This window comes from Rhinoderma darwinii, chromosome 3 (assembly GCF_050947455.1).
Source record: "Rhinoderma darwinii isolate aRhiDar2 chromosome 3, aRhiDar2.hap1, whole genome shotgun sequence".
In the NCBI taxonomy this organism is placed as follows: domain Eukaryota; kingdom Metazoa; phylum Chordata; class Amphibia; order Anura; family Rhinodermatidae; genus Rhinoderma; species Rhinoderma darwinii.
This window is the reverse complement of record NC_134689.1, coordinates 114,387,581-114,411,727: the sequence shown is the minus strand read 5'-3', so window position 1 is coordinate 114,411,727 and position 24,147 is coordinate 114,387,581.

The following is a 24,147-nucleotide window of genomic DNA, read 5'->3' as shown; positions in this document are numbered from 1 at the left end:
TTTTATGTTTACAGATGTGGGATATGCTTTATAGCCTGAAGTCAACTCATATGTTTTGCACATTAAACATGAGAAAAAACACCTGTGTGAGGTGAGGCGAGCAAGTACTTGGAAAGGGTTCATCAGAGCTGTATAATCAATTACTAACATAGGCTTGCCGTGACACATGCACTTAAAATCTTATATAACAGGCCAGGGTGTGGATGTCCAACGTGCTGCTTAACTATGTGCAATGGGGCATCCTCGTCCTGTCACCTACTGTACCTGCTGCAGTATCTGCTGAACTTCCGATGACTTTATAGCAACAGCATGTCCCAACAGATGAGACGTGGGATGTTCCTGTCTGCACGGTCTACGCCGGTAATAGACCTAAACACTTCATTAATTGAAGTGTTAACCCAACTGTAATAGAATGTGAAAAGGCTATTGCATAATGTCTCAGCTTGAGCTCTAATGGCATAAGTATTCATTATCTTTTACACTATGCAATCACAAGACAGTTGATAATAAACACATGAGACTGGTAACCAGTTTAGCAACTATCACCAGATATTTTTACCTCTTTATTTTTTTTAATGTATTATACAGTACGTATAACTAAAGAGCATTTACCCTTAAAATTAAAAAGTCACTTTTTTGGCCTAAATGACCAGATAAGACACTGTTCACACCATGCGCTGAACGTATCCATAGAGACCTATGAACCCAGGGGATCCCAAAAGAGTGTCTTTAGTACTTGGCTTAGCAACATTGAGAAACATTGATCTAGACTAGAGAACTGTACACCCCACTGTTTTTATTTTCATATGAGAAAACAGTGACAGGTTCCTTTTTATGTTCGTTCAACTCTCCTTGCACCGTCTTTCCCCTAAGTTCAGAGGGAAAAGTTCCTTTACCTTTGGACATTGTTGATATGAGACAGAGGTTTTCAGTTTTTTTTATAATTAATCCATGCACATAGAGCGTGTAGAGAAGAAGCTATTTAATATGATGTTTACTATAAATTGAGGTTAATATTTAGTCATTTGTATAAACAGACAGGTTGCTAGGGATATTCTGCCTGATAACTTCACTAAAAAGAAAGTGACTGTTAGACAGTGTATGACAAGCAACCAGACTGTCCGACATGACTCAACTCTTCTGCTCAAATTGGCACCCTACTGACAGTAGGGAAGGGAAAACAGCCTAGTGAAAGTCACACCATGTCATTCTTGATTTCAGGCTCTGCTATTCATATGATTTTTCTACAAAGATATTCTGGAGGAGGATCTTTTTACCCTCCTGCTTATTAGATTCTAGGTGGTGGCTGCTGTAATTTTTTTTAAATTAGATTTGTCTTATTCAAGACTTACATCAGGATTCCTTCCACGTTCCGCCCGTTCCTCCTACCTGAACACAAACGTCAGACTGGTGGACCAGAGGCAATAACCCGTGTATTGACATTGCATATACATCATATACACTATATGGACTAAATTATTGGAACACCTACACATTACACCTACAGGAGCTTTTATGACATCCCATTCTAAATCTATAGGCATTAATATGGAGTTAGTCCCCTCTTACAGCTAAAACAACTTCCACTCTTCTGGGAAGGCTTTCTACAAGATTTTTGAGTGTGTCTGTGGCAAATTCATCCAAAAGAGCAATTGTGAGGTCAGGCATTGATGTTGGACAAGAAGGCCTGGCTTGCAATCTCCATTCTAGTTCAAGCCGAAGGTGTTCGATGGAGTTGAGGTCAGGGCTCTATGTGAGCCAGTCAAGTTCTTCCACACTAAACTCACACAACCTTGTCTTTATGGACTTTGCTTTGTGCATTGGGACACAGACATGCTGGAACAAAAAAATGGCCTTCCCCAAACTGTTCCCACAAAGTTGGAAGCATACAATTGTCAAAAATGTCTTGGTATGCTGAAGCATTGAGATTTTCCTTCACTGGAACTAAGGGGCCTAGGCCAACCTCTGAAAAACAACCCCATATAATTATCCCTCCTCCCCCAAACTATACAGTTGATTCAATGCAGTCAGTCAGGTAACATTCTCCTGGTATTCACAAACCTAGACTCATCCATCCTCTTGCTAGATAGAGCAGGGTGATTCCACCACTCCACAGTACATGTTTCCAATGCTCCAAAGTCCAGTGGTGGCGTACTTTTCACCACCCCATCCAACGCTTGGCAGTGTGTTTGGTGATGTAAGGCTTGCATTCAGAGTAGGTTGCGAAGTCTGCAGTTATTCAACCAGCAGAGCGTTGGTGACTTTTATGAACTATGCGCTTCAGCACTCGGTGACCCTGCTCTGAAACTTTATGTAGTCTGCCACTTAGTGGCTGAGTTGCTGTGGTTCCTAAACACTTCCACTTTGCAATAATACCGCTCACAGTTGATCGTAGAATATCTACCGTATATATCGGCGTACAAGACGACTTTTTACACCCTTAAAAAAATGTTAAAAGTGTGGGGTCGTCTTATATGCCGGATATTGTCTACATTAGGGATGCACGTTGCAGCCGCACAGCTCAGTATAGTACACATGACTATGAGAGCGGGGCTGCGGCTGTGTAATTCAGCCACAGCCCCGCTCCTGAGTCATGATAAGTTCGCGGGGTCAGGATGATGCAATGCGGCCAGCGCTGCACTATTGAGCGGCGGCACTGGAGACAGAACATGGCGGGCGCGCTACAAAACACCCCCATGTTCTGTCTTCAGTGCCTGAACTGCCGCTCATTAGTGCAGCGCCGGCCGCATCACCTCATGCTGACTGCGCGCGCACTTCCTGTCAGGAGCGGGGCAATGGCTGTATTACACAGCCGCAGCCCCGCTCTATAACGGCGGAGATCAGAAAAACCGCTCATCTCCGCCGTTATTCCCCTGAATGCTGCGATCACAGCTGACTGCAGCATTCAGGGGAAAGTGAGAAGGGGGGATGCCCCTGGATCGCGTCACAGGGAATTCCTGTGACGCGATCGAGGGCCATACCATATATGGGCAGACAGCTCAGGGTCTATTGACGGACCCCAGGGCTGTCTTACCATATTTCATGTTGTTAGGACATACCCAAGTATGTCCTAACAACTGCCTGTGTGCTATCTGTCCACAGGCTAATGTACTGGCACATATCTGATATATGTCAGTACATTAAAGTTTAAAAATAAAGTAAAAACAAAGTATTGTTAAATTTTAAAAAAAATACACCTTCACCTTTTTTACAATAAACATTAAAATAAGTCTCAATACATAAAATACACACATTCAGTAATGGCGCGGACAACAATGTTTTTGCATCATTTATGATGTGTACGCTGTAAAAAAAATGAAATAAACACGGCTTTCATTCACTTATTAATGTGAGGCGTGAGGTGCGATGAATTTACCCTCCTTGTTCTTCACATTAATAGTAATTAACCCCATCATGTACCTCGCACATTAACCCAATATGACTGAGAAACATGATGGGATTAATTACTATTAATGTGAGGCGCGTTCAAAATTCATCACACGTCGCGCCTCACATCAGAAAACGGAAGAATTTTTTTTTTATTACTGTTGGCAAAAGTATCGAAATTGGTATCGAAATCGTAATACTAAACGAAGTATCGGTATCGAAGTCCAAATTCTGGTATCGTGACATCCCTAGTCTACATATTGTCTACACACAGGTTGTGTGTTACCTTGTGAGCCTGCAGTCCGGTACACAGGCTCCCGGGATGCACGGAATCTGCCACGGATCTGAGGGAAGCCGGTATTAGCCGCCAGGGAACATCTCTGTAAGATCCTCTGGCCCGCCCTTTCCTCTCATTCCCTGCCTCTCAGATCTCGCACGATGAAGCAGCCTATCTGCGCATGCGCGAGTTCAAAGAGACAGAGAGTCCTGGGTCCTGCCGCCGATGGCCATAGTGAAGCGCTCCTGCACGAAATGGTGAGTATATCTTAAATTCTATATTTTAAGGGTAAAAGTTGGGGGTCGTCTTATACGCCCAGTCGTCTTATACGCCGACATATACGGTAAGAAGGAAGAAATTTCAGGAACTGACTTGTTACAATGGTGGCATCCTATTACAATACCACACTGGAATTCAGTAAACTCTTTAGAACGACCCATTCTTTCAAAAATGGCCGCATAGGCAGACTGCATGGCTAGGTGCTTGATTTTATACTTCTGTGGCAATTGGACTGAATGAAACACCTGAATTCCCTTTCTAATAGCCATAGAAGAGGTTCACTACAAACAGCCCGATAACAGCAGATCGCCGAGGGTTTATGAAGCTGGAGCCACGCGATCAGCTGATCGACAGGTCGTCTTCTGTATTAAAAGAAAAATAAATATAAAGAAAAAATATAAAATAAAGAAAATGAAATGAACAATAACTTTCAATTTTACAGCATTTTTTCCATTTTCTCTTTAGAAGAATATATGATTCCTCAAGAAATAGTTTATTTGGAAGTTTTTTTTTCTAAAGTACAAATTACCTTGAGATTTTTACTAGTTATTCTTTAAATCATAGGTAATGCCTGCAATTAGAATCTAAATTACACAAACTGTGGACAAAACGCTAGCAGGGTGTGAGACGTTCCTTTAACTGCTCCACTCCTCCCCTTTAACAATGGATGTAACAAGCTGGAACAATGGTTCCTGTCATCTCCAGCAATGTGCAATTGGCAGCGTTGCAATTATACCATACTATTTATAGACTGTGGGAAGTATGCCCTGAAAATGTCTCCCTATGTGCACACATTGATTATGATTATTAATAATAATAAAAATAAAACTCTGAAACACTTTACATATATCTTAGGCTGTTGTCTTACATAAAGGGCTCTAGCTCTTCACTATAAATTGGGGTCAAACCTTCCACGTAACAATTTGGTTCGTAAATGGAATGACCTATTAATTTCTTTGATAGCCTTAAGAGATCTCATTAGCTCTATTGGCTAATTAGTAAACATATTATCATTATACAGCGTTCTACATTATGTGCAATTAGGCACCGAAACTTTTCAGAGTGGGAATAAAAACCTGATAAATGACAGGCTTTCATATTAAATCAACCATCATTGATTCCATTATAAATCATAAAAAAATATCTTTTGTAGTCAAGACAATGAGGACTGCTGGAGTTGTCCATGTAGAACAATACAGGTCTGATTGAGCAAACCACATTATTTTATGTAAATAGGAATGACAAATTTCTATCTTATTAACTGTATAATGTCAGGGATACTTATAAACCCAAATTACTTGAACCTTGAGCTAAGTTTAGAAGTTATTGGATAATAATAAAAAAAATTGCTCTAATATAACAAATTGGACATCAGACATTTTTTATCAAGTTAGACAAAATACAAGGGCACTTAGGAAGTTGTATCAATAGTTACTAGAAAATGACTGCCCAGAGTGGTTGTACATTTTTAATCCTAACATCTGTGATGTAGTCTCATTACTATTATATTATTAACATATTCTGAGGTGATTGTAATTACCAGTGGCGTCGCTATCACCGGGCATCAGGGACACACTCCCCAAATTTTTGGCCTGTTGCACAGGACAGTCATGCAATCGCCACATTCAATTTTATCTGCTTCCTCAGGACACCAATACAGTCAAATACTATGCATTCACTCACAGTCTACAAGAAGCTGGAACCACCAGTTCAGTGCAGTGATGTCATTGCACCACCCACGCCTGGAGCAAATTATTTATCGAGCCCTCTCCCCCCCAAGTTACACGGGGCCCTCCAGCACACACAAAGTGGAGCACTAATGTCATCTGGAGCCATTTTAGGCACTATTACCATATGGGAAACTCAGTGGGGCATTACTTTAACCTAGTGCAATATTTCCGTCTGGTCCACTACTACTGTCTGGGTCACTATGTTGGGGCACTGCTATTGTTTGGGGCACTGGAAAATTGAAAAACCAAAGATGCCTGAGCAGCAAACCACAGAGACGAGTTGTGGCTAAAAGAAGTCTTCATGCAGTAGGAGAAGTTATCACTGTATTTAACTGTACTGTATTCACTAATACAGTATGGTCTGCAGAGTACCTGTGCAGAACTGCTATCTACCACTATATGGTCATTGTATGGTGGTAATATTGGGTTTGTGTAGTGGTTTTAATTCAGTAACAGTATGGTGGTACTATACATTCACTGTGCTGTTGGCGGCATTATTTGGTAATTAAGGTTTATTCACACGAGCGTATATCACTACCGTGCGCTGCATGTTTAATTAACTTATAGCACACTGACCCATGAAATTTAATTGGGTAATTCACACAACCATGTTTTTTTACGGATCGTGTGTCCGTTTGCGTGAAACTCACCACATGTCCTATTCCGGTATGTTTTTGTGGACCACTTCATCAATTGTAGTCAATGGGTGTGTGAAAACAATGAACTGAACGCAGACGACATCCATGTGCTGTCCCTGTCTCACGAATCCCTTGCTAAGCAGCATATAAAAAAGAAAATTGAATTGAAATCAGGAAGTGGATTGCTATCACAAACATGCAATGGGGTTTGACATGCAGACCCTTATCCCTAGTTCAGGAGAGGCCTAAATTATTGGATAGTCTGGCTGACGTATATCATGATCGTGTATAAAAAGATGGGGCCTGGGAGGAGATAACTAAGGAGTTATTTCCATTCCAGTGGGAAAATAGTTCTGCAAGGGAGCGACAAAAAATTGGTGAGTCACAACTCTCACACATCACCACAGTGGGCCTCTAATACGCTTTAAGGCCTACCTTTATTCATCACCGTAGTCTGACCCTAATCTGCTTTAAGGCCTACCTTTACCTATCACCACAGTCTTCCCCTAATCGGCTTTAAAGCCTACATTTACCCATCACCGCAGTCTGCTTTTTTTTTTTTTTTTATCACATTTGTTTTTATTGAGTTTTTCAAATCGAACATACAAGTAAGCAGGAACTAAGCTTACTTACAAAACTTAACATAGTAAAAATAGAAATAAATTTACATAACTTAACATAATAAAGGTATCAGTACAATATCATAACTTTGTGTACAATAAATCATTATGAACAATAAAACAATATGTAAGGGAATACATCAGGGAGTCTCAATGGTATTTTTGCACAATAATATATGGTTTGTATGTGTGAATATCCATAAATCTAGTGTATCGCATTACAATACTGGCTGGAGGTCCAAACATCCCACATGTTGTCAAATGAGCTTTTTTTATTTAAGGAAGAGGCGATCATAGATTCAAACCAGCAGTTGTTGTTTATTCCCTGAATAATTTCTGACAAGGATGGGATTTTATTGGTTTTCCAGTATTTTGCTATTTTGAATCTAGTCACTATAATAGTGTGTAGGATAACTGCTCTGTGAGTGCGATCATACTTGTCGGCACCAATTGCCAACAAGCATAATGGGGCATCTAGGATAATTGGGTAACCACATATATTTGACAGAAAACGACCCATTTTTCTCCACACTTCCAGGATATGTGGACACTTCCACCAGATGTGCAACATAGTGCCTGTATTACTACATCTCCAACACTCTTTTGATTCTTCGTAAAATTTATGAAGTTTCTCCGGGGTGAGGTACCATCTATACAAGAGTTTTCTGGCTGTTTCGATATGATTAGTACATCTGGAGATCGATGAGACAGCATAGAAGGCCGAGTTCCATTGATCTTCAGATATAGTGACCTCAAGATCATGTTCCCACTTTTGTTTGTATATATGCAAGTCATTTGGGAAGGAGTTTAGTAAAAATTTATAACATTGGGAGATATTACCTCTGGAGGATGAGTTATTTGCTAACCATTTGCTTAATTTGGATTCTGATGTTGGGAGAGGTTTGGGTATGGATGTCAGTGCATGCCTAATTTGTAGATATTTATAAAAGTCATGTTTCTGAATATTGTACATTCGGGCCAGAGTTTGGAAGGGTATCAGGATGTCATTTTCCCATAAATCAGACATGAGGAGTAATCCATTAGCCATCCAAGTAGAGATGTCAAGATCTGGAATGAGAGCCATCAGTAGTGCAATACTAGATTTCTCATAATCCGTAGAATACAGGCTATGTTTAATAACTAGGTGGTGCCATAACTCCGTGATTGCCCTTATTGTAGGATGTGTGGACCTCATATGGTTCCCAAATAAAGAGGAAGCAGATAGGGATATTGCTAATGAGTGCCTTCCCAATACAGATGATTCAATGGAAACCCAATGTTTAGAAGCATCCTGTGACCATAACGATTTTAATTGGTCGAATATAGCGGCTCTATAGTATTGTAATAGAGTGGGGCATCCCAATCCCCCCTCACGCATGGGTCTGTAAAGAATATCTGCTTTAACTCTTGATTTGGTTTTCCCCCATACGAATCTCATCAAGATGGATTGCAGTTTATTTATGAAAGCGTTTGTCACAAATATGGGAACATTCCTAAAAGTGTATAGAATCTTAGGAAGAGTTAACATTTTGATGGCAGCTATTCTACCTAACCAAGAAACACCGTGGTGTTTATAGTTATGTAGGTCCTCAATGATTTTCTTGTGGAGAGGAATATAATTTTGGTCAAACAATTTTGAGACTGGAAATGTTAGATTAACCCCTAGATAAGGCAGGGCGTCTTCCACCCATTTGAAGGGGAATGATGCTTTAAGTTGTGCTACCATTTTCTGGGAAAGCCCCATATTCAGAATTTGTGACTTAGAAGTGTTTATTTTGTAGTAAGACGCATTACTAAATTCTGATAAAACTTTACTTATTTCTGGAAGGGACGTGGTTGGGGAAGAGCATATTATTATTACATCATCCGCGAACAGACCTATACGGTGTTCCTTTTTCCCTATTGTGATTCCAGAAATTGAACTAGAAGACCTTATTTTCTCAGCCAGAGGTTCCATTAAAAGAGCAAAAATTAAAGGGGACATGGGACATCCCTGTCTAGTTCCATTTGTAATGTCAAAGCGTGAGGATAAAAATCCGGCTGAGTATACGGAGGCGGAAGGACCGGAGTATAGAGCTAAAATGGCTTTCCTAAACGGGCCCACTATTCCTATTTTATCCAGAACCGACTCTAGATAACCCCAATGGATCCTATCAAAGGCCTTCTCTGCATCTAATGATAGGAGCAGAGAAGGGGTGTTGTGCGTTTCTGCATAGTGAAGGATGTTGATTAGTCTTCTAGTTCCATCTACCGTTTGTCTATTTTTAATAAATCCTACTTGATCAATATTGATTAGAGAAGGAAGGATATCGACCAGCCTGTTGGCCAACACTTTTGAATATATTTTCAAATCGCAATTTAGCAAAGAAATTGGTCTAAAATTTTCGGGTCTGTCAGGAGATTTACCTGGTTTCGGGAGGGTAATTATTAGTGCTTGTAGCATTTCTTTAGGAAAACGACCTGAAATAGTGGCCTGATTGAACATTGATACTAGGTGAGGGGCTATAATCTGAGAGAACTGTTTATAATATTCGTTTGTTAGACCGTCTGGTCCGGGAGATTTATTAATCTTGAGTTGTTTAATGACATTTTGTACCTCTGATAATGTGAATTGTGCATTAAGGAGTGTCATTTGATCACTCGGGATCGACGGTAAATTGACCGAATCTAGAAAGCCATCTATAAGTTGCTGCGTAGGTTGTTTGGTGAGAGGATCTTTGTTTAAATTGTATAAATGACCATAATATTCAGCAAAGGCTTCAGCTATCCCCTGTGGGTTTAAGATTTTATCCCCAGATGGTTTAATAATATAGGGTATTTTAGCCTTCAATGTTTTGTTTTTAAATTTATTAGCTAACATCTTCCCAGCCTTATTACCCTGCCAGTAATAGATCATTCTGCTCCTTCTCAGGGCGTATTCACACTTGTGCTATAACAATTGGTGAAGTTGTGTTCTTAATTGTTTTAATTCGATTGTTAGACCTCTCGTGGTTCTCTTTTTATTAAGATCTTCTAATTTCTTAATTTTAAGCAACAATTCTTCTGTTTTAGCTAATCTTATTTTCTTTGCTGTTGCCGCAATTTTGATAAGGTGACCTCTGATTACTGCTTTGTGTGCACACCAGTTGTTAAAGGTGGACGTGTCATCCGGTTTATTAGTTTCGAAAAAGTCAGTCAACGCTTTGTTTATCTGTGCATTGTATTCCTCTTTGTTTAGTAAGGAGTTGTTTATGCGCCAGGGGGAGGTGGGAACTCGATTATATTGCTCATTAATAGAGATAGAGACTGGGGCGTGGTCCGACCAAGTGATTGTCCCGATGCTAGGGTTGATCACACGCTGGAGTAACCATTGGTCAGCAATAATAAAGTCAATTCTAGAATAGCATTTGTGGGGGTGAGAGAAAAAAGTATAATCTCTTTCTGAGGCATTACAAGTTCTCCACGTGTCATAGAGATTTCCCCTGAATAAAATGTTATAGATATCTGTGTTTTTTTCTTTTGGTTTGCTCCTACTCTTATCTAATTGAGGAGTCAGTACTCTATTGAAGTCCCCACATAGTATTAGGGAACCAAATTTATTATTCTCAATTCGTTTAAGTAGACGTTTGAGAAATCTGCCTTGATGCTTATTAGGAGCGTATAGTGAGACCAAGGTGTATTTCTCATTGTTAATAAGGCACTGTATGATTACAAACCTATCACATTTATCATAAGTTACTTGTATAAGTTGAAAGGCCACAGAATTTTTGATAGCAATCAACGTCCCCTTTTTCTTGCCTGAGTTTGGGGTACAAAAAATATGGGGGAACTGTGCATTTTTAAGCCTGTGGATGTCTTTCTCCAAGAGGTGCGTCTCTTGTGCACATAACACATCACATTTCAGCATTTTACACTCTTTCCACATGAGAGAGCGTTTGAATGGACTATTAAGGCCCTTCACATTCAAAGATGATATTTTAAAGACCATTATACCCTAAGAAAGATCGATACTGTGTACTCTTGTAGCATACCTGATCTCTAAATATCTCCCCTACGTGAGTAATATTATGTGAGTGAGGACCACTTATCTCCGTTATTCCCCGACAAGAAAGACTATATGTACATAACGCATTTTTCTTATCAATCAGTAGTGATACCTTGTAACTAGAGATGAGCGAACTTATCAAAAGTTCGGTTCGGCTAGTTCGCCGAATTTCACAAAAAAGTTCGGTTCGGACCGAACTAGTTCTGACCGAACCTGTCACTTACGTGCGCCGAGCATGCTACTGTCCAGGGTGCTGATAGAGTTAATGGGCTGCACTAACTCTTTCAGCAACCTTCACAGTACATGCTCGGCGCGCGGAAAATACCATTTAAATGTAATAAAAAAATAAAAATTATACGTTCGTACTTACTTTCCTCCTGTCCGGCCTCCAGCGATGACGTTTCATCCCTTTCGCCGCTGCAGCCAATCACAGGCTGTAGTGGCGGTCACGCACGTCAGGATGACGCTTCATCCCACGTGACCGCCTCTGCAGCCAATCACAGGCTGCAGCGGCGACATGAATGAAACGTCATCGCTGGAGGCCGGACAGGAGGAAAGTAAGTATGAACGTATTATTATTATTTTTTGGCATGTATGTATGTTGGCATGTATGTATGTATGTATATCTGTGCATGTATGTTTGCATGTATGTTGGCATGTATGTATATATGTGCATGTTTGTATGTATATTTGCATGTATATATTTGCATGTATGTATTTTTGCATGTATGTTGTCATGTATGTATGTATGTATGTATGTTGTCATGTATGTATATATGTGCATGTGTGTATGTATATTTGTATGTATGTATGTATGTTTGCATGTATGTTTGCATGAATGTATGTATATTTGCATGTGTGTATATATATATATATATATATGTATGTATGTTGTCATGTATGTATGTATGTTGTCATGTATGTATATATGTGCATGTATGTTGGTATGTATATATGTGCATGTGTGTATGTATGTATATTTGCATGTATGTATGTTGTCATGTATGTATGTATATATGTGCATGTATGTTTGCATGTATGTTGGCATGTATGTATACATGTGCATGTTTGTATGTATATTTGCATGTATATATGTTTGCATGTGTGTATGTATGTTTGCATGTATGTATGTTTGCATGTATGTATGTTGTCATGTATGTTTGTATGTATGTTGTCATGTATGTATGTATATATGTGCATGTATGTATGTTTGCATGTTTTTATTTTTGCATGTATGTTTGCATGTATGTTTATATATGTGCATGTATGTAATTATGTTTGCATGTATTTATGTTTGCATGTATATTTGTGCATGCTTGTATATATGTATGTATGTATCTTTGCATGTTTGTTTGTATGTATGTATGTTTTCATGTGTGTGTGTATGCATGTATGTATGATAGTTTGCATGTATATATGTATGTATGGCCATGTATGATACTGTCTGCTGGCGCCCTGTATCTAAGTCAACTTCGCGGCAGGCTTCTATACATGGTATAACAGTCAGTATCACACATTAAACTGAATCTAAGCCTACAACATGTTTTATTTCATTATTTTATTTTTTTACAGGTTTGGTGTTTGGACTACGTCGGTTTCGAGGACTACTTCGATGACGGTTTTTTTTCTACAATAAAATGGTTAATGAGGGTTGTGTTGGGGGTGCTTTATTTCAATAAAATATTTTATCTATATCTTTGTCTTTTTCTTTTCAAATTTTATTATTACCACTTTAGTAATGGCCGCTGTCTGAGTGACAACATCCATTACTAATGCGAGGCTTAGTGTTAGCCGGTGCAGAGGCTAACACTAACCACCATTATTACCCCGGTACCCAAAACCACCAGGGGTGCCGGGAAGAGCCAGGTACGATCCAGTACCCGACCATCTGTTGTGATGGTCGGGCCCTGGGGCGGCCGCAGGCTGGTATTATGAGGCTGGGAAGGGCCAAAAACAGTGGACCTTCCCACCCTTGTAATGCTAGGCTGCTGCTGCTGTGTTGTATCTGGCTGGTTATAAAAGTGGGGGGGGACCCCACGTCATTTTTTTAAATTATTTATTTTTTTTTTAAAAAAGACATGGGGTTCCACCCAATTTATCATAACCAGCCACATACAACACAGTGTTATTAGCCTGGGAATGGACAAAACCAGTGGCCCTTCCCACCCATGTAATGCCAGACTGCTGCGGCCTTGTATATGGCTGGTTATTAAAAATGTGGGGGACCCGTCTATTGCTAAATTTGTTAAATTCCAAAAAAAAACGACGTGGGGGTCCCCCCCATTTTTATAACCAGCCCGATACAACACAGCAGCAGCAGCCTAGCATTACAAGGGTGGGAAGGTCCACTGATTTTGGCCCTTCCCAGCCTCATAATACCAGCCTACGGCCGCCCCAGTACCCGACCATCACAACAGATGGTTGGGTACTGGATCGTACCAAGCTCTTCCCGGCACCCCTGGTGGTGGTGGGTACCGGGGTAATAATGGGTGGTTAGTGCTAGCCTCTGCACCGGCTAACACTAAGTACCGCCTTAATAATGGACGCTGTCAATCAGCCAACTGCCATTATCTAGGCACTAATAAAGTTTGAAAAAAAAAACACAAAGACAATTCTTTTTTATTGAAATAAGAAATCCCCAACAAAACCCTCGTTAACCATTTTATTAAAATTTGAAAAAACGCAGATCTACGCAGTAGTCCAACGAATCGTAGATGTAGTCCAATCGGTACATCAAAATCTGCAACAACATAAAAAAACAGTTATCAATGTGAACAATACCAATACTTCTACTCACCTACACACATATATACACGCACACACAAACAAACAACCATACACAGACACACACATATATACACAAACACAACAAGATATACACACACACATAAACAGACAAACACACACATATACACGAACTCACACATATACAAACAAAAACACACATATCCAAACACACACACACACAGTTATACACACATACACGAACACATATACACAAACACATATACAAACAAAAACACACATACCCAAACACACATATACACAAACACATATACACAAACACACCCATATATACACACAAACACACACCCATATACACACATATACACATATACAAAAACACACACAAACATCTACACACAAACATATACACAAATACACCCATATATACACAAACATATACACAAAACACATATACACAAACACACCCATATATACACACACACATATAAAAACAAAAACAGACAAAGTCACATACCCAAACACACATATATACACAAACACACACATACACAAACACGGTTTCTTTTAAATGCTGCTGGGGAACCCGCTCGATCCACTATATACGGCTGCGCTACAGTGCAGCATTTAAAAGAAACAGGATCCTGACCTGTCCATAGAGTTTAAGGCAGCACAGAGTATTTCAGGAGATGAGCGTGCAGATTCAGTGCTGCTGCGAACTCTGCTCTTACCATTACGTAGCTCTCAGTCTGTTACCTCTCCTCCACTCCTGTCCTCCAGAACACCTTCACATGATTGGCAAGTCACCACGTAATGGTAAGAGCAGAGTTCACAGCAGCACAGAGTATTTCAGGAGATGAGCGTGCGGATCTTGTGCGGGGTGGTGACTTGCCAATCACGTGAAGGTGTTATTGAGGACAGGAGTGGAGGAGAGGTAACAGACTGAGCTACGTAATGGTAAGAGCAGAGTTCACAGCAGCACTGAATCTGCACGCTCCTCTCCTGAAATACTCTGTGCTGCTGTGAACTCTGTTCTTACCATTACGTAGCTCAGTCTGTTACATCTCCTCCACTCCTGTCCTCTATAACACGTTCACATGATTGGCAAGTCACCACCACGCACAAGATCCGCACGCTCATCTCCTGAAATACTCTGTGCTGCTGTGAACTCTGCTCTTACCATTACGTGGTGACTTGCCAATCATGTGAAGGTGTTCTTGAGGACAGGAGTGGAGGAGAGATAACAGACTGAGAGCTACGTAATGGTAAGAGCAGAGTTCACAACAGCACTGAATCTGCACGCTCATCTCCTGAAATACTCTGTGCTGCCTTAAACTCTGTGGACAGGTCAGGATCCTGTTTCTTTTAAATGCTGCACTGTAGCGTAGCCTTATATAGTGGATCGAGCGGGTTCCCTAGCAGCATTTAAAAGAAACAGGATCCTGACCTGTCCACAGAGTTTAAGGCAGCACAGATTATTTCAGGAGATGAGCACGGGCAGCCGTTCGTTTTTCCGAGCCGTGCTCCCATCATGTACACGACCGTAAAAACACCCGTTATTGCGGGTCGTAATTACGACCCGCAATAACGGGCTCATAGACTTCTGTTACCCACGGGTACCTTTCCGTATTCTCACGGGAAGGTGCCCGTGCCGTTAAAAAAATAGAACATGTTCTATTTTACGGGCCGTGCTGCTATAATTATAATGACAGCACGGTTCGCAAAAGCGGCCAGCTGCCCGTGGCCGGCCGGCCGTGCTCGTACTTACGAGTCGTAATTACGAGCACGGCCCGTAAAATAAAAAAATAGAACATGTTCTATCTTTTTAACGGCACGGGCACCTTCCCGTGAGAAAACGGGAAGGTACCCGTGGCTAACAGAAGTCTATGGGCCCGCTATTTCGGGTCGTAATTACGACCCGTGATAACGGGTGTTTTTATGGTCGTGTGCATGAGGCCCCGTAATGATGGGTGGCTACAGGTGTGCACCCGTCATTACGGCAGCGTTGCTAGGCGACGTCAGTAAGGGTATGTGCACACACACTAATTACGTCCGTAATTGACGGACGTATTTCGGCCGCAAGTACCGGACCGAACACCCTGCAGGGAGCCGGGCTCCTAGCATCATATTTATGTACGATGCTAGGAGTCCCTGCCTCTCCGTGGAACTACTGTCCCGTACTGAAAACATGATTACAGTACGGGACAGTTGTCCTGCAGAGAGGCAGGGACTCCTAGCATCGTACATAAGTATGATGCTAGGAGCCCGGCTCCCTGCACTGTGTTCGGTCCGGTACTTGCGGCCGAAATACGTCCGTCATTTACGGACGTAATTAGTGTGTGTGCACATACACTAAATAGTCACTGTTCAGGGTGCTGAAAGAGTTAACTGATCGGCAGTAACTGTTTCAGTACCCTGGACAGTGACTACCGATCACAGTACCTGTAAAAAAAAGACGTTCATACTTACCGAGAACTTTCTGCTTCCTCCAGTCCGGTCTCCTGGCCGTTGCCTTGGTGACGCGTCCCTCTCGACATCCGGCCCGACATTCCTTGATGACGATGCAGCCTTGTGAGCGCTGCAGCCAATCACAGGCTGCCGCGGCCTCTGCAGCCAATCACAGGCTGCAGAGGCCTCTGCAGCCAATCACAGGCTGCCGCGTCAGAAAAGGTCGGACTGGAGGAAGAAGAGGGACTCGTCAACAAGACAACGACCGGGTACGTATGAAATGCTTTTTATTTTTTTTTTAATCAGCAGCCTCTTTTCTCTATCAGTGATTGATAGAGATAAGTGTCTCCCGATTTGTATAATGTTTTTGACCGGGTTCGGTCAAAACGGGTTCGGCCGAACCCGGTGAAGTTCGGATTCGCTGCGAACCGAACTTTACCGGAAGTTCGGACCGAAACCGGGTTCGGTTGTCCCGGTTCGCTCATCTCTACTTGTAACATAAAAACCTGAGAACACATATGAAAATATGTTCAAATATATCTAGCCAACTCCTTGTAAAGGTAGTTGGCCTCATGGGGGGGAGAAGAGACACAACACGTGTAACATAAGTGCCTTCCTAGCCCACATGGTTATTTAAAGGCACAGTACAGCCTGCAGCAATAAGATTATCAAAAAGAAAAAAAAAGGATATCAGACAACACCGTGAGTTCCTTATTCTGGATTCAACAGGGAGTCCAAAATTCTTGCTGGGTCATTCTCCTCTATATTCAATCAGATTGAATTCAGGGATTCTTAGGAGATCCAACCTGTGTCCATTCCTGGGATAATACCGGTGGTTTCTTTTTCGCCATCATTTGATGATCTCGAGGCTGAAAGTCGGGAAACCATTTTGCTAGAAGAGACGCTGCTTCTTTGGGTGTGTGAAGGACATGGGAGGCTCCATTTTTCGTGATGAGGAGCTTGACCGGGTAACCCCATTTATAGGGAATTTCTTGGTCACGTAGATGCTTTGTGAAAGGCGCAAATTCTCTTCTGCGATTCATCGTGGTTGGTGATAAATCTGCGTACAACGAGATGCCCACAAACCGCTCAGGGATGTCGTTATTTTTAAACGCCGACTTCAAGATGGCCTCTTTTGTTTGATAAAAATGGATTCTTGCCAGAACATCTCTCGGCGTTGTTTGCGGTAGATGTTTGGGTTTTGGCAATCTGTGTACTCTATCAATCATCAAATCTCTTTGATCCGCCTCTGGGATTAAAGCAGAAAAATAATCAATCAGGAACTCTCTGAGCTGCGCTGGCATGATGGATTCCGGTATACCGCGGAAACGAATGTTGTTCCTTCTGGAGCGGTCTTCCAAGTCAGCCAATTTTAATTTTACTGCTAGCATGTCTTCATCTGTCTCATTTTGAGCGTCCACTAAAGTATTAAAAGCAGAGGAAAATTCATCCATTTTTGTTTCAAGATGAGCTGTGCGATCACCAATATCTCTAATGTCCTTAGACAGTGTGGTAAAGGCAGTTTGGAAATCGTTTTGCATGGATGTCCTTAATTCTGACAATAGACTCCTCATATTAGATAAGGTGATGGCTGATTCCTCAGACGGGCTGCTTTCCCTAGATTTCCCCAGATTGGGCAGAGTAGGAGGGAGAGAGACTGACCTGAAATCCAGTGCATACAGCTTGTCTGGTGTGCTTGAAGTTCCTTCCACACTTGGACTGCCTGCTGTGCAATGTGCTGCCTGGGAGAGGAGAGGAGCTCCTAGGACCGGAGCGTTTTCCTGCAGAGTGTGGCCGGCGCCATTTTGTGAGTTTCCCGCCGGGGGATAGAAGGACGTGAGTTTAACCGGGGCAGCCGGTTTAGATCTTCCTCTCACCATCCCTGCTGCTTTGTGGCTACTTCAGGAGTCTCCAGGTATATTTTTGTGTCGGTATCCGACCTTTAAGGGTGGTTATGAGCCGCTTTATCTGAGGCTAGGAGAGGAGCTCAGACTTATGTGACTGCTCTCCTCGGCATCCGGACACGCCCCCCCGCAGTCTGCTTTTATTCGCTTTTAACTCTACCTTTTCACATCGCATACTGCCCCTAATCCTCTTTTTACAGCATAAAGTCCTGCCCATCTACAACCCCCATTTTTTGTATATTGTTTTATCTAGTAGTGGATTATCTCAAGACCAGACCGAGGAGCTGTTGGGATCAATACAGGAGGGAATTAATCCGAAAGGGAAAAAGTGGAGATGGTTCCCCGCAGAAAGGGGCATATATTTATGCACAGCAGGTCTCTTACAATTTATTGGACTAGACTAAAAGTAAAAAAGAGAGTCGGCACTCCAAGCAGATGTTGTCAGAAAAAAGGTAGATTTATTCTCCCATCAGTGCAAAAACCATTTCGATGTTTGGTCATGCTTGCCAAAGGCTGCATTGAGCAGCTGAAACATTGCACTGGTTTTTGCACTGATGGGAGAATAAATAGGTAGGCATCGGTGGAGTGCGAGGCAGCCAGTTGCAGAGACCGAAGAAGAGGAGCAGCGCCGGTCATTAGGCAGAAGATGCCGGGAAGCGGTAAGACTACGGCAGCGAGTGATAGCAGCCATTACAGTAACAATTCAATGACGGAATCATAAGGTCTCGGGGGGGGGGGGGGGGGAAGAGTCTGCAACTAAGTAGCCATGGTACGGAACTGAATGGGAAATTGTCCAATATATGAAGACCCTTGATGGAGTATGGGTAAGGAGGAAGCCGCAGATGACTCCCGACCTGGTTCTTCAAAGATAATTTAAACATAGATAGGAACGCTTGTATATTAGACATGATTGGGTCGTTATGTTCCCATAAAGGTGATGCGCAGGCCAGTGCTTCCCCAGAGAGTAGTGACAAGATGTAGGCGGCCTTGGCCCTATCAGAAGCAAACTAATGTGCTAGTACTTCTAAATGAATTGTGCACTGATTCAAAAATCCTCCACAGGACTTGGATTCACCACCATAGCGAGAGTGAGTTTGTAGTTGTAAACCAGGGCTGCAAGCAGTTGCTTAAGGTGGTAACGTTTGCGCCACAGGTGAGGCAGCAGGTACAGCTCGAGATGAAAAGGCATTTAAATGAACAGAAACATTTTGCAATAACTGTAACACATCCTGGTGGTCATGTTGTCATGTTATCTGAAAAGTCCTTGGGCCAGGTCATAAACTTTTAGCAGGGGAACGTCAGCGGGGTCCATGGCCTGAGAAAACCGTTCACTGGGTCAGTAAAGATAAGTTACTGTCACGTGGTCTACAGAGGATGGTGTGGACCCTCTATATTGCCAACAGATTTGACATAGGGCCAAACTGGGGAGCAGAGTCTAAGGGATTGCTAGGTTTTTATCCTTTAGCCTGCGTACGGAAATGTGGACTTAGCCGCTAGAATCACCAGGGCGCTATATCCAGTGAATTCTTCCTTGGAAACAGCTGACATGGACAGGTGGGGTATAAATAGCAGAAGACAAGGTGCAGAGTCTGTACTTTCGAGATCAGGGCGGGAGGCAGACAGTCGTCATAGAAATCCGGCAAAATGACAGGTGGCAGAAAGGACAAAATCAAGCTGAAGCCGGGTTTGGCAAAGATAATCAAATTGTATAAACAGCAGAGTAGAACTATGAAGCTAGACTATAGAATCTAATTGCTGAGCCACTGAACAAAAGAGGAAGGTACAGGGGAAGGGTGAATTGGCGCGCGTGCACAAGCAGCAACAGGAGAGCCAGAAGGAGGACGGTGGCAGTGTGGGAGACCGCGAGCAGAGTGGACCAATAGAACAGGGGATCATCAGCCAGGACACAGCAGAGGAGGAGGATGCTAGGGAACGGTGCGTATAATGTAACGGGAGCGGCAGGGAGCGGTTTTGAAACCCTGATGCCTGTGACCCTCTAAACAGCTTTGGTAATCGTAATCATCAACCGGCCCATTAAAGAGAGAAAATCAGAGAGGAAGGCTACCAAATGTTATCCAGCTGTCTTCACCTATCCTAATGAGGTAAAGGCAGATCCAATGCAAATTAGTCCGCTGAGACTCCCAAAGGTGGAAAATTATAGAAAAAGACTCATGTTTATATTGTGGCAATAAGGGGCATTTGTCCAGTGGTGTACCCTCAGGACAGGAAACTTCGAAGCCTAGAAGGTAAAAGGGAGGTCCAAGGTGCTTTCAATTTGTCTTCCAAGAACACACTGTTGTTGCCACTAAGATTGAGTGGGGATGTGCATCATTGCCTGGATAGGCCTTTGTAGATTGTGGCACTGCAGCATTTTTTAAAATTTTGATTTGGCTCAAAGTTTGGGAATCACTCCTGTGCCCCTGGGGAACCCCATTGTTATTTTTGGTTTAGATGGCACCCCTTTATCCAGGTTATCAGCATAGCTCTGCAGCCCCGGCCTTAAGTTGTCAGTTGGAAGTATTCACTCGGCAAGGGCGTAGCTAGGGGGGGCCAAGCGGGGCATGTGTCCCGGGCGCAGTTCAGAGGGGGGAGCCAGCTCCACCTCCTCCTGCACTATAATTGTACCTGTGTCGCAAGGACACAGGTACAATTAGAAGCAATGAATGACCGGGCACGTTCCGTGCCCGGCCATTCAGTGCCTTTCCACGAATGAAGCGACTGGTACCTTTTGTACCAGTGACGCTTCCGTCGATGAAAGGCGCTGACTGACTGACAGGGAAAGTCATCCTGCCTAGCCAATCAGCGCCTTTCATAGACGCTGCGTTCAACCCCCAGGAGACCTGCGCAGAAGAGAGCAGGTCTCCATGGCTGCCGGACGGCGTGGGAGCGGGAATAAGGTGAGTTTGAATTATTTTTTTTAAATTGTAATAAACGTGTGTCTGTATCTGCGGGGGGGGGGGACTTTGTCTACACGGGGGACTTTATCTACGGGGGTGTCTATCTACAGGGGGACTATATCTACAGGGCTGGGCTATATACAGGGGGACTATATCTACAGGGCTGGGCTATATACAGGGGGACTATATCTACAGGGCTGGGCTATATACAGGGGGACTATATCTACAGGGCTGGGCTATATACAGGGGGACTATATCTACAGGGCTGGGCTATATAGAGGGGGACTATATCTGCTGTGCTTTATACAGGGGGACTATATCTACAGGGCTGGGCTATATACAGGGGCACTATATCTACAGGGCTGGGCTATATACAGGGGGACTATATCTACAGGGCTGGGCTATATACAGGGGGACTATATCTACAGGGCTGGGCTATATACAGGGGGACTATATCTACAGGGGGCTATATACAGGGGGACTATATCTACAGGGGGGCTATATACAGGGGGACTATATCTACAGGGCTGGGCTATATACAGGGGGACTATATCTACAGGGCTGGGCTATATACAGGGGGACTATATCTACAGGGGGGCTATATACAGGGGGACTATATCTACAGGGGGGCTATATACTGGAGTGGGCTGTCTATAGAGCACCATATACAGGGGTGGGCTATATAGTATATAGCCCCCTGTGGATATAGCCCACCCCTGTATATGGTGCTCCATAGATGGCCCACCCCAGTATATAGCCCCCCTGTAGATATAGTCGCCCTGTATATAGCCCAGCCCTGTAGATATAGTCCAGCCCTGTAGATATATTCCCCCTGTATATAGCCCACCCCTGTATATAGCCCCCCTATGTATAGCCCACCCCTGTAGATATAGCCCCCCTGTGTATAGCCCACCCCTGTATATAGCCCCCCTCTGTAGATATAGCCCCCCTGTGTATAGCCCACCCCTATAGATATGGTCCCCCTGTAGATATGGTCCCCCTGTAGATATGGTCCCCCTGTAGATATGGTCCCCCTGTAGATAGCCCACCCCTGTATATAGTCCCCCTGTCGATATAGCCCACCCCTGTATATAGTCCCCCTGTAGATATAGCCCACCCCTGTATATAGTATCCCACAAATAGCTCCCCCTATCGTGCTCCACAGAAAGCCCACCCCTGTATATAGCCCCCTTGTACATATAGTCCACCCCTGTATATAGTGCTCCACAGATAGCCCACCCTTGTATATAGTATATACAGGGGTGGGCTATCTGTGGAGCACTATATACAGGGGTGGACTATCTAGTGGAGCACTATATACAGGGGTGGACTATATGTACAAGGGGGGGGCTATATACAGAGGTGGGCTATCTGTGAAACACTATATACAGGGGTGGGCTATATCTACAGGGGGGCTACATACATGGTTGGGCTATCTGTAGAGCTCTATATACAGGGGTGGGCTATATCTACAGGGGGCTATATACAGGGGTGGGCTATCTGTAGAGCACTATAGGGGGAGTTATTTGTGGGACACTATATACAGGGGTGGTCTATATGGGGGCACTATCTACAGGGGGCTCTATGGCAGGCACTATCTACAGGGGGCTCTATGACAGGCACTATCTACAGGGGGCTCTATGGCAGGCACTATCTACAGGGGGCACAGTGAGTGTGTGTGTGTGTGTGTGTGTGTGTGTGTGTGTGTGTGTGTGTGTGTGTGTGTGTGGGACATGGTGTATGGTGCTATTATAATTAGAGGTGCAGTGTTTGGCGCTATTATATTTAGGGGCGTAGTGTGTGGTATAATGATAACTTTATATTTATTTATAGGTGCAGAAATGTTGGAAAAGTGAGAAGCTGAAGACATCTGAGCGGCAAACTGCAGACCGGGAGAAGTCATCATAGAGGTCTGGACCAAATGGAGAAAAAGAACTAGAATCTGAGACATCACCGGTGAGTCACTTAATGTAAATGTTCACTCTGCCTCTAATCAGCACTGTAGTCACTTTATGATCTGCAGTGAGATGATGGGTGGTATGATTATGATAGGATTTATTTTTTGTGAAACGGCATCTCCCAGCATATCCTTACCATTGTTCGGGCTATACTGGGAGCTGTAGTTTTACGCCGTACAAACCTATACGGCAGGGGTTGCACTAAATTGAGCTGTATTTGTTCTGGGGCTGTATATATGTACCGAGCTTGGTTCTGGTGTTGTGTATAGAACCATATTGCTTGTGAAATGTACAAATAATTTTATGCTCGCGTTACATAAAAATAAATGACATGTCGATTGGTAGAGAAAACAAACACGGCGAGGGGGAAGGAGATGTCGGGAAAGAGGTTGGGGGGGGGGGCGCCAAACTGAATCTTTGCCCCGGGTGCTGGAGAACCTAGCTACGCCTCTGCACTCGGAGACTAATTATTTTCTATTAATTAATTCTCCTACTTACTATATTATTTAGGGTTACCCCTGGTTAGCCCTCCACAATCCAATAATCAATTGGGCTTCTGGCAACTATACCCAATGAGAAAAAAATGTTCAGTGAGGTGCTTTAAACCCCCTATTTGTATTGCTGCCACTAGTCTACAAGGTCAGCCTGCAGAATGCCACGAATATGTATATGTGTTTAGCAAAAAGACCGATAATATTCTTTCCCCTCATAGGGAATATTACTGCTCCATAGATCTAGCTCTAAGATTCCTAAGGGGAGGACATATTCCTTACCTACTAGTGAATCGAGGCAATCAAGCAATAAATTAAGGAGAACCTGGTAAAGAGATTCAGTCATCCCTCCAGGTCCCCAGGTCCTTTTAAGTAACTACGAAGGGTGGCGATCTTCAGTCCTGTATAGATTACAGGGGACTGAATAAGATCACCATCTCTAACCGCTACACTCTTCCCCTCACCTCTGATTTATTTGATCAGCTCAAGAAAGCAGTAGTATTCTTTAATCACTGGGACCCCCACCGATCTTTAGAACAGGGTTTCGGTCACCCATTATTTTTCACTGCACAATCGCAGTGAGGAAGATTTTGAATGAAATGGTGGGTAGGGTGTGTAGCACTTGGCTATTTCCGTCAGTCCCAAACACATTAAATGGAGCGGCAGCGCACATGCGCAACTCGCTACTCTATTCAAAGTCCTCCTTCCTGGCATTATGCAGTGAGGAGGAATGGGGGTTGGGATCTCCG